The 26,156-nt window shown below is 38.4% G+C and overlaps 1 pseudogene; it reads left to right on the top strand.

Annotated features, from left to right (window-relative positions):
* LOC133423115 (NACHT, LRR and PYD domains-containing protein 12-like) overlaps window positions 1-26,156 on the top strand; it is a 464,316-nt pseudogene that overhangs the window by 31,794 nt on the left and 406,366 nt on the right.

Raw genomic sequence — 26,156 nt, 5'->3', positions numbered from 1 at the left:
TATTAAATACATATTTTACTGTATATTACAAATCATTTTGTGGGGACCCCCTGGCACCATCGAGGAGCCCAAGGCTGGGGGCATCTTAAGACCTCATTATATTTTTTTTGTTCAAAGATATAAAAGTTTTATATCTTTGAACAAAAAAGATCGGAGAAACAAAGAAATTGAAACAAAGAAACAAATTTAGTATCAACTTTGTTTTATTAAAACAAAGTTGATACTAAAATTGTTTCTTTTTAGTATTTTAGTATCAACTTTGTTTTATTAAAACAAAGTTGATACTAAAATTGTTTCTTTTTAGTATTTTAGTATCAACTTTGTTTTATTAAAACAAAGTTGATACTAAAATTGTTTCTTCTCCTTTTTTCCAAATGAGAATCGATAAGAGAATCGATAAAGAATCGAATCGATAAAGAATCGAATCGATAAGCAGAATCGATAAGAGAATCGGAATCGAAAAAATCTTATCAATTCCCATCCCTAGTCCTTGGCATACCACGCCCACAATTTCCTGGTGTTTCCAGTGGGACTCTGCTTCCATCACAGCTTGCTGGGGCTTCCACTTTCTGCCACATTTGATGGTCTTGCTTGCATGTCTTACTTTCCCATCTTCAGACAAAAGGAGTGTACCGACTGCCCTTGCCTTGGTGGCTTTAAACTCCTCGACCACCGAGGACCTTTAACATTACCATGTTAAAGGTTAGGATTCCTTTTTTTTTTTTTTTATTTAAGTTGTCTGACCCACAGTTCTGACAAAGGTTGTGGGTTTTATTCTTTTCCATAGTTAACTATCATATATCTCACATTTAGTGCTGACAAATCTGGTCCTTCGGAAAATTACTCCCAGAAGGCTTGTAGAAACTGCCACAAAAAAAATAAATAAAAAGTTGCAATTTGATCCTCTCAGACGTGTTGCAAGTCTAAGTTTCCGTGCAGGGACGGGCCACCGGTCCAGAGACCAGGACGGTCTGTAGTTCTGTTAGTGTGAGGCAGAAGACAGATCCAGGAACAGCGGGCCAGGGTCAGAACCCAAGACAGACAGATAAGCTCAGACAGACGTAGCGATCAGGGCTGGACCTGAAACAGGTCCAAGGACACAGGTCCGGTGCAGCATAGCAGTCCCAGGAGAACTGCTGGAGACCGGTATCTGCAGGGAGACCACAAACCCACTCTGGTGAGAGTGAGAGCTGCAGACGCTTTAAATAGAAGAGGAAGAGGTGAGGATGATGAGGGGGATCAGCTGGCAGGAAACTCTTCATCTCCCTCCAGAAGGTTCTTCATGGACCGCTGTAGTCGCTGTGAGGTCGGGGTTTGTCCGTACCGCCGTATCTCCGGTATCTCCGTCCTGCGTTTAATGTGGAAGCTTCAAGAATCCTGACAGACGTGTTTCTGAACTGTGGAGTTTCTGAGTGAACGTGAGGGAAGATCCTGGAAACACCAGGCAGAAAGAACCGGGCCAGGATTTGGACCAGGAACCTTGTGACTGTGAAGCTCCAGTGTTGCCCACCACCCCCCCCTGAACGGAGGAGGAGAAAACACTCATCTAGATGTTTATCTGTGTTTTATTCTTTCTCCAGGTGGGAGCGCTGCAGTTTGTCAGAGATCAGGCGTGTTGATCTGGTCTCAGTTCTGGAGTCCAACCCGTCTGATCTGGAACATCTGGACCTGAGTAAGAACCACCTGCAGGATTCAGATGTGAAGCAGCTGTGTGGTTTCCTGGGTGGTCCAGACTGCAGACTGGAGACTCTGAGGTTTGTTCTTTGACTGAAGTTGTAACAGTTGTGAGTTCTGCAGCCACAAACACCTGAGCTGCTCTGAACCATCCTGGTCTCTGGACTCATCTGCTCCTGACATCATTAGAAACCAGCTGAAGTGTCTGCAGGCTGCTTTCCTCTCCGTGGAGCACAAGTGTGCAGTACAGAGTGGTGAACGATGTTCCCTCAACAAACACGTCTTCATTCCATCCCAACATGAACTGAACCGGAGCAGCAGAATGTTTGTTTGTGCAGAGATCGTGCAGCATCGTCTACAAACATCTTCATCTTCATCTGTCCAACATGTTTCATCTGATCCAAACACTGAGATTCTAACGTTTGTACCGACTGAGATATTCCAACACAACATGAGTTTGTATGGATGATCCACTGGTGGAGCTGCAGAGCTGCAGAGCTGAAGTCACTACGTCTTTATTGGAGCAGCAGCATGATGTCATGAATATTGATGAAGATCTTTTTCACTGGTTCTGTTGGAACCTGCACCCTGGTGGTTCAGCTACATCTTTTATTCTTCATGCAGGTTGGAGGAATGCAGGATGTCAGAGATCAGCTGTTCTTCTCTGGTCTCAGTTCTGAAGTCCAACCCCTCCCACCTGAAACATCTGAAACATCTGGACCTGAGTATGAACTTCCTGTATGATTCAGGAGTGAAACATCTGTGTGGTTTCCTGGAGAGTCCAGACTGCAGACTGGAGACTCTGAGGTCAGACATGTTTTAGTTTTGTGTTCAGATCAATCTGATGTGAAAGTTGTGTTGATACTAACCTGCAGATCAGACTGATCTCCTGCTGATCCACACTGACCATCAGACTGATCTCCTGCTGATCCACACTGACCATCAGACTGATCTCCTGCTGATCCACACTGACCATCAGACTGATCTCCTGCTGATCCACACTGACCATCAGACTGATCTCCTGCTGATCCACACTGACCATCAGACTGATCTCCTGCTGATCCACACTGACATCAGGCTGATCTGGTTCTTCTACTCTGGTGTCTTTGTTCAGGTTGGAGCGCTGCGTGTTGTCAGGGATCAGCTGTTCTTCTCTGGTCTCAGCTCTGAAGTCCAACCCCTCCCACCTGAAACATCTGGACCTGAGTAACAACTACAAGCTGAAGGCTGCAGATGTGCAGCAGCTGTCTGCTCTGCTGCAGAGTCCACACTACCAGCTGCAGACTCTCAGGTCAGTGGAGGTTGGAGTCGGTCCTGCTGCTTCCAGCAGTTTTCTACTAAAACCAGTGTCTATCAAAGATCCAGTGTTTCCAGTGAAGCTGCAGCTTCTCAGCGGCTGCTTTCCCCAGTAAAGCTGTGAGAGGAGGATGATGACAGGCTGCAGGATCAGAGGATCCAGATGTGTGTTGTAGACCAATGTTGTGCTGGTGTTCACGTGTCCACAAATAAAGGAGTATTCCAGCTGACGGCCTTCCAGGATGTTCAGACACACAGCTGCTCCACTGCAGCTCTGAACTGTGAAGGAACCCAGAATGGAAAATCCACCAAGAACCTCGTCCATGTGGCCGTTTCACACGGAACACAAACAGGAACAAACAAGAATGGAATTAAGTTTTTCAACCAATAATATAATAAGTTAACACATTATTGGTCTAGTACAGGGGTCGGCAACCCGCGGCTCTAGAGCTGCATGTGGCTCTTTAGCGCCGCCCTAGTGGCTCCTGGAGCTTTTTCAGAAATGTTTCACCTTTTATTTTTATTTTATTTATTTTTTTTTTTTTCTTCTTTTTTCCTTTTTTTCTCCTTTTTCCTTTTTTTTATTTTTTTTCTTCTTTTTTTCCTTTTTTTCTCTTTTCTTCTCCCTTTTTCTTTCCTTTTTAATTTCGACTTTTTTCTCGACATTTCGACTTTTTTCTCGAAATTTTGACTTTTCTCGAAATTTTGACTTTGAAAATCTTGACATTTCCACTTTTTTCTGGAAGTGCATAATGAATAAATAAATCTCCCCCAGTTCTAACTAATATAGAAACATGCAGCATGTGTTCCTTCATTCTAATTCTGATACAAGACTTTTCATTTTTTGCGGCTCCAGACATATTAGTTTTTGTGTTTTTGGTCCAATATGGATCTAAAACATTTTGGATTGCCGACCGCTGGTCTAGTAGAAGAAATGAAGTATTTTAAAATCTAATAACTGCAGTGATAATATAATAATATACAAACAGGACTGTATTTTTCATAAAAATGAAATGTTTGTGCAGTTATTTCATCATAAAGAGGTTCAGTTGATGGAATAGTCGTCGTATTGGTTCATCCAGGTTACGAACTCTGCAGAACTCTCCTTGTTTATGAGCATAAATATGTAAACTTATCATTTCATGTGAGTCTCTGAACAAGGGAAGTCAAGACAAAACTGAAACACGAGGACACAGAGTTTCAAAATAAAACAGGAACCTAAACACCAAAACTGGGACATGAACTCCAAACCGGGACAGAACTGAGGGGAGAACATCAACATTAAATGGACCTGACTTCCTCCAATAAATGTCCTTAACGTCAAACTGTCCAAAAGCTCCGTGACTGAGAAGAATCCAGGCTTTCATCCATCAGCCGTCCTGGACCAATCAGTGTTTCATTACCAGCTGAGATCTCTGTGGTCCAGCAGCCTCGTAGAGATTCAGAAAAGTAGAACAGTCTTCCTGGTCCAGTTCTGGGTTCTCTGCTAGTTCTTCTCTCATCCAGACGTCTGGGGTTGAATGGTGCCCACAGTTCCCAGAATGACAGAGAGACTTGACTGAATGTTCCAAGTATTGACTGATGTTGTTCAGGAGGAGATTCAGTCATTCTTGATCAGATCTCTGGAGGAAGGTGTTGAACTCCAGGCTGGTTTCCAGCATCCTCAACCATGGCAGCTAAAGCGTTGGCTCTGGATTGAACATGAGCTTCAGGAAGAAACCCAGGTTCCTCATCAGGAAGGACGGGTTTGATACCAGACCCAGAAGCAGCTTCAGCATCAGACAGAGCAGCCAGTTCAGTGTGAGCAGAGGTGCATGCTGGGACGCTGCACGCACCTCTGCTCACTCATCATTATTTACCTGCTCACATTCATTAGAGCCACCATGGTTTTACATGTCAGTTTCCATAAACTCTCATATTTTTACAGTCTTGTTGTGATTTCAGGTGTAACTTTAAAATGATTTCCAGATGTCGTGAGTTTAGTGTCAAATAAAACAACAGTATCATCTGTTTTTATCTGCAGAACAAAGTGGAACCAAACAGACGACGGTGAAGCAGGTGGCTCCACCAACCTCCACCTTTCCCCTCGTCAAAAACCCTCGTCTAAAAGAGGGTGCATATTGATGTAATGCCCCCCTAGTGGGGCGTGGAGGTACTGCAGGGGGGGTGCGCCCCCCCTAGTGGGGCGTGGAGGTACTGCAGGGGGGGTGCGCCCCCCTAGTGGGGCGTGGAGGTACTGCAGGGGGGGTGTGCCCCCCTAGTGGGGCGTGGAGGTACTGCAGGGGGGGCGGAAGACGGAGCGGAGCTGGAAACCAGACGGCTGCATTGGGATCGGGTCCCGCTGGGTCAATGCGGGATTGGGATGGAGTCTAGCGACAAGTGGAGATCAATGACGGGGAAAATAAACCTCAAAGAAGATCTTTACAAAACAAAGGAGAGGAAAGTCAGATATTTGGAGAATATCTAGAGACAACAGCTGGTTTGAGAAGATCTGCAAGGGAAACAAGCACACATAAGTCACTGATAGAGTGTGGAATAGGAACGGAATAGTCATGTGATTATTTACAACCTGCAGTACAAATAGGAGTTCATGTCTATTAATATATGTTCATAAAATTAATACTCAGGGAAGAAGGCCTAGTTTCAATTACTACTTATTATTGTTAGTATCATAATTGTTGGTTGGTATTTGTATTGAAAAGTGCTATACAAATAAAGTTATATTATTATTGTTATCATTATTATTATTTTTATTTTATTATTCTAATTATTTCACAGTGTCACCGAATCATTTACCAATACAAGCACTTTTGTTCATGTTCAATTAATAATACAATATAAAATGATAGTTGGGTTTTGTATCTTATTATTAGTAGAGTAATGTTTGTACAATTATATACAATTAATTCTACCAATCTAGGTGGGAACCGTTAGGTGGGGGCTCTAAAATATTTCTAATTCCCCAAGGGGGGCCTGACTGAAAACATTTGAAAACCACTGCTGTAAAGTCATTTAATTCACTATTGTCTGACCCTTTGAAATCAATAAATATACTTAAAACACCCTGGTCTGCTCCCACCGCACCTTCCTGCTCTCAGACTAACATTCCTTCTGTCCCTGCTCCTAAATCTGCTGAAAGCAGCAGTGAAGAGACACAACAGCGTGAAGAAGAAGACTCCAACCTGGGAGAAGGATGTGAGCCTTTTATCAGAATGAAGGCGATCCCAGCGAGCAACGCTCCGCCTTCCTCTGGTCCTCTAAAACTCTCCACCACAGGTTCCTGTGAGAGGAAGGAAAAGTCCTGCAGCAGGTCCCGTTCAAGCAGCTTTCCCTCGCCCACTCATCAACCTTCTGCAGAAAGCAGAGCCCTAAAAAGATGTGGAAGTTTCCCTGCCGGGAACCTGAGCAGCAGCTTTGAGGAGTTCCCACCTGCCTGCACTGACTGTGTTTCCAGCATCAATAACCTTTTAAAACCTGAATATCAGCAATAACCCGGTTACACGGCCATGTAAACACCAATAACTCCTTTGAATAACCAGAATATGCTCATATTCTGGTTTTTAAAAACCCCAATATGAGCCCTGGGTTACTCCTTTTAAAACTGAATATTGGGTCATGTAAACGTAACGGAATATCCCCATCAAACGGAACAGGAATCTGTTTTCTGCACATATTCTGTTCACAAGGAATCCTGGTCTTTTGAGTCCAGGAAGTTCTTCTAAACACGGAGAAACCAAGACCAGGAGGAGACTAATCACTTCATAAATGGAATGAAGGATATGAACATTTCTGCATTTGTAGACGGTAGAAAGTACCGGGATAGACAGATTTACTAAAAGTTGCTGAAGCAGCATTTGTTTTGAATTTGGATCCAGGAAGAAGAAGCAGAAATGACGGGAATTGTGTCATCACGTTCTCCGTGCGTCGCTGGTTTGATCCAGATAAATGATTAATCACCATGGAAACGGAATATTCCCAATGTTTCAGGAACCGGAATATTAGCAATAACCTGAATTTGGACTGATGTAAACGTAGTCCATGATGTCGTCCAGTTCATCAGGACTCAGAAGAAAACACAAACTCATGTTGTCATCCACGTTGGGAAGAGAAAAAAATAATAATAAAAGTTAAAAAAAAATATAGTGACATAACAAAAAAGTAGTAGTAGTAGTGCAATGAATGTAAACTTAAATAAGAAAATAAAATGAAAACGAAATGTGTTATCTAGAGATTAATAATTAGTTCTTAGATCAATGATTAGCAATTCCAGTAATAGTCACAAGTTAAACTAGTAAATACTTGAGTGTGAATGTTGTCATATATCACCCCAGAGTTATATACCAATGTATTAGTAATTATTCTGTTACTATTCTTAGGGATAGAAAAACAAAGACATCAGCTCAGTCCTTTGGAAATACTCTCACATTTTCTAAATAAGTAATAAATGGTTTCCAGCTGGAGAAGAACTTTCTAATGAACCCCTAATTGTAAACTTTCTTTTTTCCAACTTGAATAAATCCATAATATCAATTGCTGCCCTTTTGAACTGTATTTTAGACATGAAGTGATGGATGGCAGCAAACTTCCTACAGCTCAACCAGGACAAACGGAGGTTTTACTCATCGGTCCTGAAGGCCAGAGAGAGAAACTTTTACCAAAGTTACAGGATTTAAATCCTCAAAATCACTTACAAATCTGGGCCTGATTTTTGACTCTGAGCTCACTTTTATTCCACATATCAAAAACAGAACAAAGATGGGAGAATTAACTTCTTTGTAATATTTCTTCTGTTGATTGGGAACAAATGTGTAAAAACATTTATGAAACAACTAATTCAAATTATTGGAAGGAGTTTGCGTGGAAGATTTTAATTAGATATTTTAGGACACCCCAAATTGAAAGTAAGTACAAATGTGATCTAAATTCAAATTGTTGTAGAAAATGCAGGAGCAGATAAAACACCAGTCGTGTATTCTGGTCGTGTTTAGTTAGAAGTGAATTTAGTGAGAACTCTGTCAGAGAATTGGAGAATATTTTTTGTGTTTCTTTTGATAAAAATCCACTGGTGTTATTACTTGGAAAAACACCAGAAGAAATGAAGAGGAAAGAAACTCACTTGTTTTTAGTTTTAAGAGCAGCATTAATGAAACAAATGACAAGAAATTGGTTAAAGGATGATCATTTAATTAATTCTAAATGGAAGGATCTTCTAAATGACAAATATGGAATGGAAAAAATAACAATGAGACGTAGAAATCAAGTGTATATTTTTGAATAAAGATGGAATAGATGTATTTATTTATTTATTTCAGATCCCCATTAGTTGCTGCCTCAGCAGCCACTATTCTTCCTGGGGTCCAACAGTACAAATATACATTTCTATAAAACTTTTACAGTACAATATAAAATGTTAGTTAAACAGGATAAAACAAAGTACAAAGAACAGCAACTAAAAAGAAAATAAGACAAAAAAAAACAAAAACTAATAAAAACTAAAGATAATAATAAGCAGAAAACAATGAAAAAAAAGAAAAGGAATTTTCCTAAGTGAAAAAAACAAACAAAAACTAATAAAAACTAAAGATAATAATAAGCAGAAAACAATGAATAAAAAAAGGAATTTTCCTAAGTGAAAAAAACAAACAAACAAAAAAAAACAACCAAAAACAGATAGATTAAAGATAAATCCAACTAAAGATAAATAAGTTCATACTAAATGAGGCAAATACAAAAACAAAAACAAAGAAACGTATTTCAATAGAAGAAAATTTAAAAATAGTGAAAGCAACTGGAAACGTCACAAAACCTCAGCAAAATAAAATACTAAGAATTGAAATTAAATGCAGAACAAGAAAATATGTTTATTTATATAACACCTAACTCAATTAAATCAATAAGCTAAAACCATTAGACACAATCTAAAACAACCGGTTTCTTTTGAACTTCCTTTCTTAGTCTCCTCTTGAAGCTTCAACTCTGCCACGAGTTGAAATAAGATTTTCTGGAAGTCTATTCCCGTAAGTAACTGCCCTGTACATTACTGTTGTTTTTAGTGCATGGGTTTAGGTTTGGGCAGGTGAAATCACCTCTCATGTCTAGTATGATAGCTGTGGCTATCACTAGCAAGAAGCAACTGAGAAAAGAGATCATTTGGTGTATGACATGTGTAAATATTGTTTAAAAACAGTATCAGGCTACATGCTAGTCTGTCATTGACTTTCATCCATGATAGTTTATTATGCATTTCTTCGACACTACATCTATACGAGCTATGCAGAGCGAGTCTCGCTGCTCTATTTTGGGTAAACTGGATCTTATATATTTCATGTTTGGAGGCGTTAGACCAGATTACTGGGCAGTAATCAATATGTGACAAAACCAGAGATTGTATAACTTGTTTAATAATTGTATTGGTTACAAAATAGGCACTCCTTCTAATGATTGAGATGCTTCTACTCATTTTTGCTACAATGTTGTTTATGTGAGTGTCCCAAGACAACGTTTCATCAATCGTAACACCCAGTAATCTGGCCTCCTTAACTTGCTCAATTTCAGCTCCATGCAAGGACACACATAATCCGTGTTCCTTTTTATGAGCATGTTTTGAGCAAATAACAAGACATTTCGTTTTGTATCGAGTTTCAGTTTATTTTCAGTGACCCATTTAGAAATCTGCGTTAACTCTTTTTGAACAATACTGCTCAGATCTGTGTCATTCTTTGCAGATAAATATATTGTTGTGTCATCTGCATAAATTGCAGTGTGAGCATTTTTTTAAATATAAGGCATATCATTTACAAATATCGAGTACAGCAGAGGACCAAGGCAACTTCCTTGAGGAAGGCCACAATGTAATGTTTTAATAGATGAAAAAGTTCCATTAAACATGACACACTGCCTTCTATTGAATAGGTAGCTTTTCATCCAGCTAATAGATGAGGGTTGGAAACCATAAGCAGCTGGTTTGGAAAGGAGCAGTTCATGGTCAATGATATCAAAGGCAGCACTAAAATCCAACAACACTGTTCCCACCAATAATTTACCATCAATTTGTTTAAGCCAATCATCTGTCAGGTGTGTGAGAGCAGTGCATGTTGAATATCCAGTTTTATACGCATGTTGACAATCTGAATTGATATTATTTATAGAGAAGTCATTTTGAATTTGTGTAAATACAATTGTTTCCATAAGTTTCCCCAAAACAGGTAAGATACTGATCGGCGTACTGTTTGAGCCAGTGAATGGTTCTTTTCTATTTTTAGGTAAAGCAGTGACTTTAGCTAACTTCCACACTTGAGGATAAATACCCTCTTCCAAACTCAAGTTGAAAATATGGGATATTGGTCCAGCTACAATTTCAGCTGAGAGTTTTAACAGTCTGCTATCTAAATGATCATGTCCACAAGGTTTGTCACATTTCAATTCAGACAAAAGTGTTTTAATTTCTAACATGCTAGTGGGCAGAAATTTAAATTGACATCTTTTGTCGTGCATGATATGTTTTTTTATAATTGATTCAGAAAGTTGACTATTTCCAGGCAGCATACTGTTTCTTATTGTATTTACTTTATCTATGAAATAATTATTGAAATGATCTGCAATTTCTTTGGGCTTGGTGATGAAACCATCACCTGATTCAATGAAAGATGTGGATTTTTTCATTTTATCTTTACCCATGATTTGATTGAGAGTACTCCAAAGTGTTTTACTGTCATGTTTCATTTCTTCAATTTTTGATTGATAGTAAAGCCTTTTTTTCTGTTTATTTAATTTGGTCATTTTGTTTCTTAGAGAGCGATATACCAGCCAATCCTCTGAGCACCCTGAGTTTGTAGCATTTTTTTTCAATTGATTTCTTTCTTTCATTAATGTTCTCAAGTCAGAGTCGAGCCGAGGTGCTTTGACAGATCTGACGGTAAGTTTTTTTATAGTAGCTGTAGTTAGGCCTGGTGGTAGCCGCTGCTGCTCAAAGATTGAATGTATCAAGCTCAAAGTATAAATGTATTTAATCTCACCCCCTTTCCACAACTAAACATAAATGATATGTCTGTATTTACTTTTTATACTATACACTAATTTGTATAAATAAATATATATCATTTTTACAAAAATAACCTGTTTAATACCAGATGTAAGCTCTATCATAAATATAATATAGTATGTAAACCTGAGAATAAAGTGTGTGTAGATTGAATATCCCATGACAATTATACAGTAATATAATATGATAATAAGGTACAAACAATAATAAATAAATTAAATACATGACATTTAAGTAAAATAATACAGCAAAGTCCATCATACAAGGGGTAAGTAAGGATATCAGTCTTCTAAATCAGTGGGAAAATGTCTTAACACTTTATACATTTTTTGTGCTTTTGTTTCAGTTATTAGTTTTAAAGATTTTAAATATAATCCAAATTAATTTAAATCACAGCCGGTATGTTAAACATGTCCGCTCCTCGATTCTTCTCTATTTTAGGTTTCATGATCTGTTTTATGTTTCATATCTTGTGTCTTGTCAATATTGTCTTTTATTGCAGTTTTGCACTTTGGTCCGCTGTTTTTGTTTAAAGTGCTAAAAAATAAAGTAAATACATAGCTTTTAACACTATTTTGTATAAAATTATACAGTTATACAATCTGCAACTTTACTGGGGCAGCAGTATTAATAACAACACAAATAAAATGAAATACAACAAAATAAAAAACATTTGTAGCTTTTCTTTATTTTTCTACAGTTTCATTACTGGTGTTACGGTGTTACGACCGCCCTCTGGTGGTGACACTAGGAACTACAGTTTTGTTCCATTTAACAACATTATCGTCTGTAATTCCTTTTAATTACAGAACTATTCATAAATTACCGACTGTAATTACATTAATTAATGACAGAAGACAGATGAAGATTGTTTTTGCACTAATTTCTCCTCGAAACAGACTCGTTTTGCCTTTTTAACTGTTTATTGTGGATTTATTTTGAAAGGAATAACAGGAAGTACTTTTGTCATTTAAACCTTCTAACTTTACACTGACTGCAGTTACCTTGTATAACCGCTAGAGGGCGAACTGTTGCAATCCTTTATTGAAAAAACACCATAGAACTCGGTTTATTACATAATATATACTATAAAAATAAACTATATTATACTATAACTTTATTATAATATAACCGGAACTGTCACCTCGAGGAAAACCCTTAAAAAAGAGAAAAAAGAGACTCCTTTAACCGTGAAACTGTGGTTTTGTGTTGCTTCTCACAGCAGGTTTGGGTTTTTTTCTTAATTCTTTTATTTGTGTCAAAGGTTCATTCTAAAACAAACATGGTAAATCTACATTCCATACAAATACATTTGTAATTGAAACGAGGTTGATAAAGGGAACAGTAGATTGGACACTGTATGTAAACCTGAGAATAAAGTGTGTAGATTGAATGTCCCATGACAATTATACAGTAATATAATATGAAAATAAGGTACAAACAATAATAAATAAATTAAATACATGACATTTAAGTAAAATAATACAGCAAAGTCCATCATACAAGGGGTAAGTAAGGATATCAGTCTTCTAAATCAGTGGGAAAATGTCTTAACACTTCATACATTTTTTGTGCTTTTGTTTCAGTTATTAGTTTTAAAGATTTTAAATATAATCCAAATTAATTTAAATCACAGCCGGTATGTTAAACATGTCCGGTCCTCGATTCTTCTCTATTTTACGTTTCATGATCTGTTTTATGTTTCATATCTTGTGTCTTGTCAATATTGTCTTTTATTGCAGATTTGCACTTTGGTCCGCTGTTTTTGTTTAAAGTGCTTAAAAAATAAAGTAGATCCGTAGCTTTTTTTTTATTCTTCTGCAGAAAGTTTGATGACTGTTGTTGCGATGATGAGAACAGACCGCCCTCTGGTGGTGACACTAGAAACTACAGTTTTCTTCTATTTAACGACATTATCGTCTGTAATTAATTTTAATTACAGAACTATTCATAAATTACCGACTGTAATTACATTAATTAATGACAGAAGACAGATGAAGATTGTTTTTGCACTAATTTCTCCTCGAAAAAGACTCGTTTTGACTTTTTAACTGTTTATTGTGGATTTATTTTGAAAGGAATAACAGGAAGTACTTTTGTCATTTAAACCTTCTAACTTTACACAGACTGCAGTTACCTTGTATAACCGCTAGAGGGCGAATTGTTGCAATCATTTATTGAAAAAACACCATAGAACTTGGTTTATTACATAATATATACTATAAAAATAAACTATATTATACTATAACTTTATTAAACTATAACCGGAACTGTCACCTCGAGGAAAACCCTTAAAAAAGAGAAAAAAGAGACTCCTTTAACCGTGAAACTGTGGTTTTGTGTTGCTTCTCACAGCAGGTTTGGGTTTTTTTCTTAATTCTTTTATTTGTGTCAAAGGTTCATTCTAAAACAAACATGGTAAATCTACATTCCATACAAATACATTTGTAATTGAAACGAGGTTGATAAAGGGAACAGTAGATTGGACACTGTATGTTTGTTCGTTTTTATTTATTTCAACATGTATAAAAAAAGAAGAAGAAAAGATAAGAAAACAAATACAGGTGGACATTCCACCACATAAAGAAAAAAAACACATCAAAACACATATTTCAGTTACATGTTGGAAAAGGAGTGGGAGGAAGTATAAATGTATTTAATCCCACCCCCTTTCCACAACTAAACATAAATTATATGTCTGTATTTACTTTTTATACTATACACTCATTTGTATAAATAAATATATATCATTTTTACAAAAATAACCTGTTTAATACCAGATGTAAGCTCTATCATAAATATAATATAGTATGTAAACCTGAGAATAAAGTGTGTAGATTGAATGTCCCATGACAATTATACAGTAATATAATATGAAAATAAGGTACAAACAATAATAAATAAATTAAATACATGACATTTAAGTAAAATAATACAGCAAAGTCCATCATACAAGGGGTAAGTAAGGATATCAGTCTTCTAAATCAGTGGGAAAATGTCTTAACACTTCATACATTTTTTGTGCTTTTGTTTCAGTTAGTAGTTTTAAAGATTTTAAATATAATCCAAATTAATTTAAATCACAGCCGGTATGTTAAACATGTCCGGTCCTCGATTCTTCTCTATTTTAGGTTTCATGATCTGTTTTATGTTTCATATCTTGTGTCTTGTCGATATTGTCTTTTATTGCAGTTTTGCACTTTGGTCCGCTGTTTTTGTTTACAGATCTAAAAAATAAAGTAAATAATTAGCTTTTTTTTTATTCTTCTGCAGAAAGTTTGATGACTGTTGTTGCGATGATGAGAACAGACCGCCCTCTGGTGGTGACACTAGAAACTACCGTTTTCTTCTATTTAACGACATTATCGTCTGTAATTCATTTTAATTACAGAACTATTCATAAATTACCGACTGTAATTACATTAATTAATGACAGAAGACAGATGAAGATTGTTTTTGCACTAATTTCTCCTCGAAACAGACTCGTTTTGACTTTTTAACTGTTTATTGTGGATTTATTTTGAAAGGAATAACCGGAAGTACTTTTGTCATTTAAACCTTCTAACTTTACACTGACTGCAGTTACCTTGTATAACCGCCAGAGGGCGAACTGTTGCAATCCTTTATTGAAAAAACACCATAGAACTCGGTTTATTACATAATATATACTATAAAAATAAACTATATTATACTATAACTTTATTAAACTATAACCGGAACTGTCACCTCGAGGAAAACCCTTAAAAAAGACGAAAAAGAGACTCGTTTAACCGTGAAACTGTGGTTTTGTGTTGCTTCTCACAGCAGGTTTGGGTTTTTTTCTTAATTCTTTTATTTGTGTCAAAGGTTCATTCTAAAACAAACATGGTAAATCTACATTCCATACAAATACATTTGTAATTGAAACGAGGTTGATAAAGGGAACAGTAGATTGGACACTGTATGTAAACCTGAGAATAAAGTGTGTAGATTGAATGTCCCATGACAATTATACAGTAATATAATATGAAAATAAGGTACAAACAATAATAAATAAATTAAATACATGACATTTAAGTAAAATAATACAGCAAAGTCCATCATACAAGGGGTAAGTAAGGATATCAGTCTTCTAAATCAGTGGGAAAATGTCTTAACACTTCATACATTTTTTGTGCTTTTGTTTCAGTTATTAGTTTTAAAGATTTTAAATATAATCCAAATTAATTTCAATCACAGCCGGTATGTTAAACATGTCCGGTCCTCGATTCTTCTCTATTTTAGGTTTCATGATCTGTTTTATGTTTCATGTCTTGTGTCTTGTCAATATTGTCTTTTATTGCAGTTTTGCACTTTGGTCCGCTGTTTTTGTTTAAAGTGCTAAAAAATAAAGTAAATACATAGCTTTTAACACTATTTTGTATAAAATTATACAGTTATACAATCTGCAACTTTACTGAGGCAGCAGTTTTAATAACAACACAAATAAAATGAAATACAACAAAATAAAAAACATTTGTAGCTTTTCTTTATTTTTCTACAGTTTCATGACTGGTGTTACGGTGTTACGACCGCCCTCTGGTGGTGACACTAGGAACTACAGTTTTGTTCCATTTAACAACATTATCGTCTGTAATTCCTTTTAATTACAGAACTATTCATAAATTACCGACTGTAATTACATTAATTAATGACAGAAGACAGATGAAGATTGTTTTTGCACTAATTTCTCCTCGAAACAGACTCGTTTTGCCTTTTTAACTGTTTATTGTGGATTTATTTTGAAAGGAATAACAGGAAGTACTTTTGTCATTTAAACCTTCTAACTTTACACTGACTGCAGTTACCTTGTATAACCGCTAGAGGGCGAACTGTTGCAATCCTTTATTGAAAAAACACCATAGAACTCGGTTTATTACATAATATATACTATAAAAATAAACTATATTATACTATAACTTTATTATACTATAACCGGAACTGTCACCTCGAGGAAAACCCTTAAAAAAGAGAAAAAAGAGACTCCTTTAACCGTGAAACTGTGGTTTTGTGTTGCTTCTCACAGCAGGTTTGGGTTTTTTTCTTAATTCTTTTATTTGTGTCAAAGGTTCATTCTAAAACAAACATGGTAAATCTACATTCCATACAAATACATTTGTAGTTGAAACGAGGTTGATAAAGGGAACAGTAGATTGGACACTGTATGTAAACCTGAGAATAAAGTGTGTAGATTGAATGTCCCATGACAATTATACAGTAATATAATATGAAAATAAGGTACAAACAATAATAAATAAATTCAATCAATCTTTATTTCAGACTACAAGGTCCATATTGACAAACATGATACAACAGAAGTACAAAACATAAAATAAATTAGAATACAGATTTTAAAAAACATACAGGGACTCTCTCCAGTGTTTCCAAAAACAGGAAGAGTATCGGATGCTGCTCCTTTCAGGCATTGTCAGTGTCATTATTATTTCATTATTGGACTTGTTCACTCTTGTCATAAAACTGTACATTAAGTTCCTGAGAACAGCACCCAGGGTTGGAACTCCACTGGTAACAAACAAGTGGCTAGCACTAGTCCACCTCGGGAGCCTCAACAGGATTCTGAGGGCATCATTATAGGCCACTCTCAGCTTTCTATATTTACCAGCACTGTAGCTGCACCACAAGTGGGCAGTATACAGTGGTGAACAGTATGCCTTAAAGAGAGCTATTTTTACATCATAAGTACACATGTAAAACTTTCGGGATAACATGTTTGCCTGTGCATATAGTTTACAGTATTGTCTCTGTATATCATCGTCATCACTGAGGTCATCCCTGATGATATGACCCAGATATCTGACCCTGTCAACGACACTGAGCACCTTGTTGGCCAGATGAAATGAAGGGAATGTTGCCTTCCGGTCATCCTTGGTTTTCATGATCATGACTACACTCTTTTTTGGATGAAACATAATATCATACTGCAGAGCATATTCAGAGCACACATTCAGCAGCTGCTGTAGGCCAGCAGAGCAGGGAGACATGATCACCAAATCATCCGCATACATTAAGTGATTTACGAGTCTCTCCCCCACCATACAGCCAGTCTTACACTTGCTAAGGTTAGTAGAGAGCTCATCCATATATAAATTGAAGAGCACAGGTGACAAAATCCCCCCCTGTTTGACCCCATTAGTCACCAAAAAGGGCCCAGATAGAGTATCGCCCCATCTAACTTGCATAGTTTGATGGGAGTACCAGAAATGTAATATACGTATTAGATAAGAGGGTACACCTCTCTCTTTTAACTTGGTAAATAGTTTTCCATGGTTAATTCTGTCAAAGGCCCGACTAGCATCCAGGAAGCATGTGAACATGGTGGAATTATGTTTACTGTACTTGCTGACAGCTTCTTTTAGAGCATATATACACATGTCAGTGCTGTGTTTACTTTTAAAACCAAATTGCTCATCAGTGGAGACAATATACTCTTGCATCCTCTCAAGGAGGACTCTCTCTAAAACCTTTGATAGCACACTAGCCAAGGCTATTGGCCTATAGTTATCAATACTGGAGATCTTCCCTGTTTTCTCCTTGACTACAGGGACCAATAGAACTGACAGCATGTGGTCAGGAAGTATTCCATGCATCAGCATTCCAGTAAAACACATAGCCAGTAGTACAGAAGCTCTGTGGCTGGAATATTTTAAGTGTTCGGCAGTTATTTGATCAGGTCCACAGGACTTATTTAGAGCTAGTCTCTCAATAGCTTTTCTGATCTCTTCAGGTCTAATAACCACACTAGCATTAGAAACAGCACCTAGATTAAAATCATCACTTTTAACACAATTAAATAGGTCAGTGTAATGTTTCTTCCATAAGTCAGCAATATTCACACTCCCCGTGACCCCGCCAATATTAGAAGGCAGTGGTATTTTACTATTGTTTATAGTTTTTACTTCTTTCCAGAAATCAAATATTTCCTTTTCCTGCATTTTTCTGGCCATCGAATTAGCTCTCAATGTCTGCTCGTTCCTCTTTATAAAGCGAACTGCACTTTTAAACCGAGCCACAGCCTGCTTTTTTAAATCACATTCAGGACCATACCTTGGTTTCCCTGCTTTAACCCACCTTTTAAAGGTTTCCCTGGCCTGCAGGTGGAGTCCTTCCACATGGTTATTCCAGCCCGGCCTGTGTTTATGCTGTTTACCCCTTTTCTTAGAAAATAGTGTGCTACCTTTGTTTAAACCATTTAAAATGAATTCATACATTTTACACAATTCATCATTATGATTAAAAAGATTACAATTAATGTTGTCACAGAGAATAGCATTATATGGGAGTTTAATATGGTTCAGGTTCCTATCAGTGCTGTCATGGTAGATTCTCAGATCCTCCTCAGAGAGCCTAGCCCACTGCAGTTTAGCATCTTGCTTAAATTAAATACATGACATTTAAGTAAAATAATACAGCAAAGTCCATCATACAAGGGGTAAGTAAGGATATCAGTCTTGTAAATCAGTGGGAAAATGTCTTAACACTTCATACATTTTTTGTGCTTTTGTTTCAGTTATTAGTTTTAAAGATTTTAAATATAATCCAAATTAATTTGAATCACAGCCGGTATGTTAAACATGTCCGGTCCTGGATTCTTCTCTATTTTAGGTTTCATGATCTGTTTTATGTTTCATATCTTGTGTCTTGTCGATATTGTCTTTTATTGCAGTTTTGCACTTTGGTCCGCTGTTTTTGTTTACAGATCTAAAAAATAAAGTAAATAAGTAGCTTTTTTTTTATTCTTCTGCAGAAAGTTTGATGACTGTTGTTGCGATGATGAGAACAGACCGCCCTCTGGTGGTGACACTAGAAACTACCGTTTTCTTCTATTTAACGACATTATCGTCTGTAATTCATTTCAATTACAGAACTATTCATAAATTACCGACTGTAATTACATTAATTAATGACAGAAGACGGATGAATATTGTTTTTGCACTAATTTCTCCTCGAAACAGACTCGTTTTGACTTTTTAACTGTTTATTGTGTATTTATTTTGAAAGGAATAACCGGAAGTACTTTTGTCATTTAAACCTTCTAACTTTACACTGACTGCAGTTACCTTGTATAACCGCTAGAGGGCGAACTGTTGCAATCCTTTATTGAAAAACACCATAGAACTCGGTTTATTACATAATATATACTATAAAAATAAACTATATTATACTATAACTTTATTATACTATAACCGGAACTGTCACCTCGAGGAAAACCCTTAAAAAAGAGAAAAAAGAGACTCCTTTAACCGTGAAACTGTGGTTTTGTGTTGCTTCTCACAGCAGGTTTGGGTTTTTTTCTTAATTCTTTTATTTGTGTCAAAGGTTCATTCTAAAACAAACATGGTAAATCTACATTCCATACAAATACATTTGTAATTGAAACGAGGTTGATAAAGGGAACAGTAGATTGGACACTGTATGTTCGTTCGTTTTTATTTATTTCAACATGTATAAAAAAAAGAAGAAGAAAAGATAAGAAAACAAATACAGGTGGACATTCCACCACATAAAGAAAAAAAACACATCAAAACACATATTTCAGTTACATGTTGGAAAAGGAGTGGGAGGAAGTATAAATGTATTTAATCCCACCCCCTTTCCACAACTAAACATAAATTATATGTCTGTATTTACTTTTTATACTATACACTAATTTGTATAAATAAATATATATCATTTTTACAAAAATAACCTGTTTAATACCAGATGTAAGCTCTATCATAAATATAATATAGTATGTAAACCTGAGAATAAAGTGTGTAGATTGAATGTCCCATGACAATTATACAGTAATATAATATGAAAATAAGGTACAAACAATAATAAATAAATTAAATACATGACATTTAAGTAAAATAATACAGCAAAGTCCATCATACAAGGGGTAAGTAAGGATATCAGTCTTCTAAATCAGTGGGAAAATGTCTTAACACTTCATACATTTTTTGTGCTTTTGTTTCAGTTATTAGTTTTAAAGATTTAAAATATAATCCAAATTAATTTAAATCACAGCCGGTATGTTAAACATGTCCGCTCCTCGATTCTTCTCTATTTTAGGTTTCATGATCTGTTTTATGTTTCATGTCTTGTGTCTTGTCAATATTGTCTTTATTGCAGTTTTGCACTTTGGTCCGCTGTTTTGGTTTAAAGTGCTAAAAAATAAAGTAAATACATAGCTTTTAACACTATTTTGTATGAAGTTAATACAATTATACAATCTACAACTTTACTGAGGCAGCAGTATTAATAACAACGCAAATAAAATGAAATACAACAAAATAAAAACATTTGTAGCTTTTCTTTATTTTTCTACAGTTTCATGACTGGTGTTACGGCGTTACGACCGCCCTCTGGTGGTGACACTAGAAACTACAGTTTTGTTCCATTTAACGACATTATCGTCTGTAATTCATTTTAATTACAGAAATATTCATAAATTACCGACTGTAATTACATTAATTAATGACAGAAGACGGATGAAGATTGTTCTTGCACTAATTTCTCCTCGAAACAAACTCGTTTAGACTTTTTAACTGTTTATTGTGGATTTATTTTGAAAGGAATAACAGGAAGTACGTTTGTCATTTAAACCTTCTAACTTTACACTGACTGCAGTTACCTTGTATAACCGCTAGAGGGCGAACTGTTCTTAAACTTAAACTTTATTTATTTATATAGCACCAACTCATGCAGTGTAAGTGCAACTCATGGTGCTTTACATACAGAGATAAAATAACAATCAAAAGTACAGTTTAAAACATCCCATACGACCCCACCCCCCACGCATACACACACCCTCACTCACACTCATACACATGTGCACACACTCACTCGCCCACACCCACACACACACACACACACAATAAGTGGACTGGTGACATGGCTTAGCACTAACGATCCAGGTGAGGAAAACACTACCTATGGGTGGCCGTCCACACCGAGAGGCTCCACCGGCCATGACCACAAGGAGCATCGCCACAGAGACCCCCCCAACCCGGACAGACCAGGACAGACCCCACACAGAAGGTGGAGTCCCTCCCCAGCTACCCAGGCCTGAGGGACCCCCATGACGACACCCCCATGGGCGGAGCAGGCACACCTCCCAGTGTGGACGACCCCCCTGAGGAAACACTGGAGCTAAAAACTAAAAGATTAAGAGAAAGTAAAAAATGCCTAAAAAGTGTAAAATTTTAGAAAAATCTATACAAAACTTAAGATGAATAATAAATAACATAAAATACAAAGTCACTCAAATGGATTAAAGGTCAGATAAAAGCCAAGCTAAAAAGGTGTGTCTTGAGCCTCCTTTTAAAAGTATCAACGTTCTCTGCGGTCCTGAGGTTCTCTGGCAGGCTGTTCCATAAATAAGGGCCATAATGGCTGAATGCAGCCTCACCGTGGGTTTTGGTCGCGGTTCGGGGAATGGTTAAAAGGCCGGTGCCAGAGGACCTCAGGGTCCGTGAGGGTTGATACAGTAAAAGCAGATCAGATAAATAAGATGGCCCAAGACCGTTAAGACATTTAAAAACCAGTAAAAGAACCTTAAAATCAATCCTGAAGCGGACGGGGAGCCAATGCAGCGATTTTAAAACAGGTGTAATGTGCTCCCGCCCTCTGGTCCTCGTCAGCACGCGAGCGGCTGAATTCTGTAATAGTTGTAGGTTCTTAATACTCTTTTTAGGAAGACCAGAGAGCAGGGCATTACAATAATCTAAACGACATGAGATAAAAGCATGCATCAGCACCTCCGTGCTGGCCTGAGAGAGAAACGGACGGACTCTGGCTATATTCTTAAGATGGTAAAAACCTATCTTCGTAATATTCTTTATGTGTGGAATAAAAGTGAGCTCAGAATCAAAAATAACACCCAGGTTCTTTACACATTTCGAAGGTTTAAAATCTTGTAGTTTTGGTAAAAGTTTCTCTCTCTGGCCTTCAGGACCAATAACTAAAACTTCTGTTTTGTCCTGGTTGAGCTGTAGGAAATTATCTGCCATCCATGACTTAATATCTAAAATACAGTTAAAAAGGGCATCAAGTGGCCCTGTGTCATCAGGAGACACAGCGATGTACAGCTGTGTGTCGTCAGCGTAGCTGTGGAAGCTGATGCCGTGTCTCCTGATGACGTCCCCCAAGGGAAGCATGTAAAGGTTAAAAAGAAGCGGACCTAAAATTGACCCTTGGGGGACCCCACACTTAATTTTATGCATTCTGGAGGAACATGTATCCAAACTTACAAAGAAAGATCGATCTGTGAGATAGGAGCGGAACCAGCTAAAAACAGTACCAGAGAGGCCCACCAGGTGCTTCAGTCTGTTTAATAAAATGTGATGGTCTACTGTATCGAAGGGCGGCACTAAGATCCAGTAGAACCAAGACTGTCAGTTTGCGGTTATCTAAATTGCACCTGATGTCATTTAAAATCTTTAAAAGGGCTGTCTCGGTGCTGTGGTTCATCCTAAAGCCAGATTGAAATTTCTCTGAAATATTGTTTCTTATTAAAAAATAATTTACTTGGTTAAAAACCAGCTTTTCTAAAATCTTACTTAAAAAGGGTAAGTTGGATACAGGTCTGTAGTTATTAAAAATGCTGTGATCTAAATTGCTCTTCTTCAGAAGGGGCTTCACCACCGCCATTTTAAAGGCGGCAGGGAAGACACCCGTCTGAAGAGAGTAATTTACTATATTTAAAATATGTTCCTCAAAGAATTCATAAAATGTCTTTAAAAGTGATGTGGGAATAGGATCTAAAAGGCAGGTTGTTGGGTTTACCTGGGAGAAAACTCGACCAAGGGTCCTCGCATCAACCAGGGCAAAGCTCTCCAGTGTTTCCTCGGATAAAAGCAACTGTCCAGATGTGTTAAAAATGACATTTTGATGTGGTAAAAGACTGGACCTAATGTTGTCAATTTTACTTCCAAAGTGGTCTGCAAAATCCTCACAAAGATTGTCTGTTGGTGGTTGTGAGGAATTCTTAAAATGTACATTTGTTAAAAGATCGAAGGTGGAGAAAAGAAATCGAGGATTGTTTTTATTGTCTGTAATGAGTTTTGAGAAATGAGCTATCCTTGCCTGTTTGACGGTTTTATTGTAGGATTTGAGTTGTTCACGAAATATTTGATAATGTATTGTAAGTTTACTTTTTCTCCACCTTCTCTCAGCACTCCTGCATTTTCTTTTTGATTTTTTGACTTCCTCAGTTCTCCATGGGGGTGTAGGCTTAGTTTTTATGGTTTTTGTTAAAAGTGGAGCAACTGAGTTCAGCGTAGATTCCAGTTTCCTGTTAAAATTATCAACAATAAAATCACATGATGCAGGTAAAACATCAGCAGGAGTGCTCTCTAAAATCTCAATAAAATTTGCAGCCACTTCAGAAGTTAGGTAGCGTTTCCTCACCGTTCTCATCGAGGCTTCCTGATGATTAAGACTGGTGATGTTAAAAAACACGCAGTAATGGTCAGACACAGCCAGGTCGACAACAGAGGACACACCGGTGGACAGGCCATAGGTTATGACCAGGTCCAGGGTGTGTCCTCTGTTGTGAGTCGGCTGTGTGACATGTTGGGTAAAATCCATGCAGTTTAAAAGGTTTAAAAATTCTCTCGACAGTGGGTCGGAGGTATTGTCAATGTGTAGATTAAAATCACCAGTTATTAAAATTCTGTTGTAAGTGGTATGTATGACTGATAAAAGCTCTGAAAATTCACTGATAAAAACAGTGGAGTGATGGGGTGGTCTATAAACAGTTAAACAAAGAATAGGAGGACTGCTAAAAACAAAGGCAAGGTGTTCAAATGAGGAGTGGTTGTTAAAAGTGACCTCCTTTGTAGCTAATATGTTTTTAAAAATTGAAGCTGTGCCGCCTCCCTTTCTAACACCCCGTGTAGTAAATAAAAAATTAAAATTTGGTGGAGAAGCCTGGATGAGGGAAAATGCAGCGTCCGTGCCAAGCCATGTCTCTGTTAAAAGAATACCATCAAGTTTATGATGTACAATAAGATCATTTAAAATAAAGGTTTTGTTTAAAAGAGAGCGCACGTTCAACACAGCCAAGTTAATGTCTGTGTTGAACGTGCGCTCACGACCACAACGTACCGGGTTGATAAAAACAAGATTGTCTCTGTTAAAACCAGTGGGTCTGTGGATCTGACGGGGAAAACGGGTGGTGACCAGGGGATGAATTGGTTGAGGATCGGGTGTGTTGGTGGCGCCAGATGTAGCTGGTTTTATGGAGGAATTATCTGGTGGGGGTGGCAGTGGTGACTGTGACCTGTGGGGGAAGCTGGAGAGGGGGGCAGTGCTGTGAGCGGCTGGCTCCACAGGTGGAGAAGAAGACTCCGGGCCCGAGCTGGGAGTGTGGGTGTGGCCAGAAAATAGTCACTCCCGTGGAGCCGACAGAACCGCGTGCTGAATGTTTGCAGCCAACACGCGGCCCCCCAGCCTGTTTGGGTGAAGTCCGTCGGGCCTATAAAACGAGGGACGATTCCAGAAAAGATTAAAATTGTCGATAAAACCAATGTTAAGGGCTCTGCAGGTGTTCTGTAGCCAAGAGCTCAGATAGAGCAGCCTGCTGAAGCGCATTGCTCCCCGAGACAGCGTTGGAAGGGGGCCGCTGATAAAAATGGACTTCCCACAGTTTTTAAGGAAGGTGAACAGCTCATTAAAATCCTTTTTTAAAAGCTCAGAGCGCGGTTTGGAGCAATCATTGGATCCCACGTGGACAATGACGCGAGCAATGGTGGATGGAGCCGACTGTAGTAGAGCGGGGAGTTTCTCCAGAATCACCGGGACTGTGGCTCCAGGAAAGCAATGCGTGGCTGCGTTAAGGAACCTAATGTTCCGGGATATTGAGTCTCCCACGACCAGTGTGGTTGGGGAGAAGAGGGGGCGAGGAGAAGAAGGTTGTGGGGACTCACGGTTGGGGGATGCAAGGTCCCCGCTGGGTGCCCGGGTAGACGGGTGAGGTGGTGAGGCTGTGGCCGCGGCATCAGACGAGGAACGGGGATTTCCTGCCGGCTCCGGACGAGGACGAGGAGGGCCCCCGGAGCGTCGCAGCACGGCCTCCCTAAGGATTTCCCGCCGGGCAGAGGAGGTCGTCGGCCGGGATGAGGTTGAGCGTCGCAGAGGCTCCTGGGTGTCGCCAGCTGACGGTGGAGGGGCTGTGGTGTCGGCCGGCGCTGTCGTCGGGTGCAGAGCTGGAACCGCAGGTGACGGGACATCAGCCGGATGGACCGGATTTTCATCCGGTGACAAAGCCGTGTAGCGGTTGGAGAGGCTCAGCGGCGGAGGAGGAGAGGCGGCCCCGCCTGAGTGTTTCTTGCGGCCGCGAATCACCACTTCAGACCAGGGTGGTTCGCGGTTCGGTGTGGAGCAGGAGGAGGGCCGTGGACAGGTGGAAGGATCCCACACGGCTGTATCCAGGAGAGCCGCGCTCAGTTCTGAGATCTTCCTGGACTGCCCGGCCGCCACCTCCATGACGCTGGAGAGCAGGGAGTCCTTCTTCTTTAGATCCTCGTGGAGTCGTCTGACATCATCCTCCAGGTCGGTGATTCTTTTGTTTGCTCGTGTGAGGAGTTTGTTTTCCTCACACGGCAGGGCTGGCATTGTGTAGCTGGGGAGAACAGAAAAAAGAGCTCCGGCAGCAAGGTGTGTGGTCCACAGCGGTTGAGATTCAGGAGAGGTGGATTGTATCCTTTAAGGATAGCCTGAGGTACAGGCACTTACCGGCGCGGGCCCAGTAAAGGGCCCGGTGAGATGAGAAGGTATCCGGTAAGCAATCCGGTAAGCTCGGCGGTAGAGGTGAGAATTTCTCAGCGTTTTCCCACGCTGTCAAACGCTGCTGTCAAACGCTGCTGCTTCCGCGTTCTGCCTGTTAACTGTTGCAATCCTTTATTGAAAAAACACCATAGAACTCGGTTTATTACATAATATATACTATAAAAATAAACTATATTATACTATAACTTTATTAAACTATAACCGGAACTGTCACCTCGAGGAAAACCCTTAAAAAAGAGAAGAGACGAGCGGAGAGTGTGTAGATTGAATGTCCCATGACAATTATACAGTAATATAATATGAAAATAAGGTACAAACAATAATAAATAAATTA

This window comes from Cololabis saira, chromosome 22 (assembly GCF_033807715.1).
Source record: "Cololabis saira isolate AMF1-May2022 chromosome 22, fColSai1.1, whole genome shotgun sequence".
NCBI classification, from domain to species: domain Eukaryota; kingdom Metazoa; phylum Chordata; class Actinopteri; order Beloniformes; family Belonidae; genus Cololabis; species Cololabis saira.
Note: the sequence above shows the minus strand (reverse complement) of the source record. Positions and strands in the feature narration are given on the sequence as shown.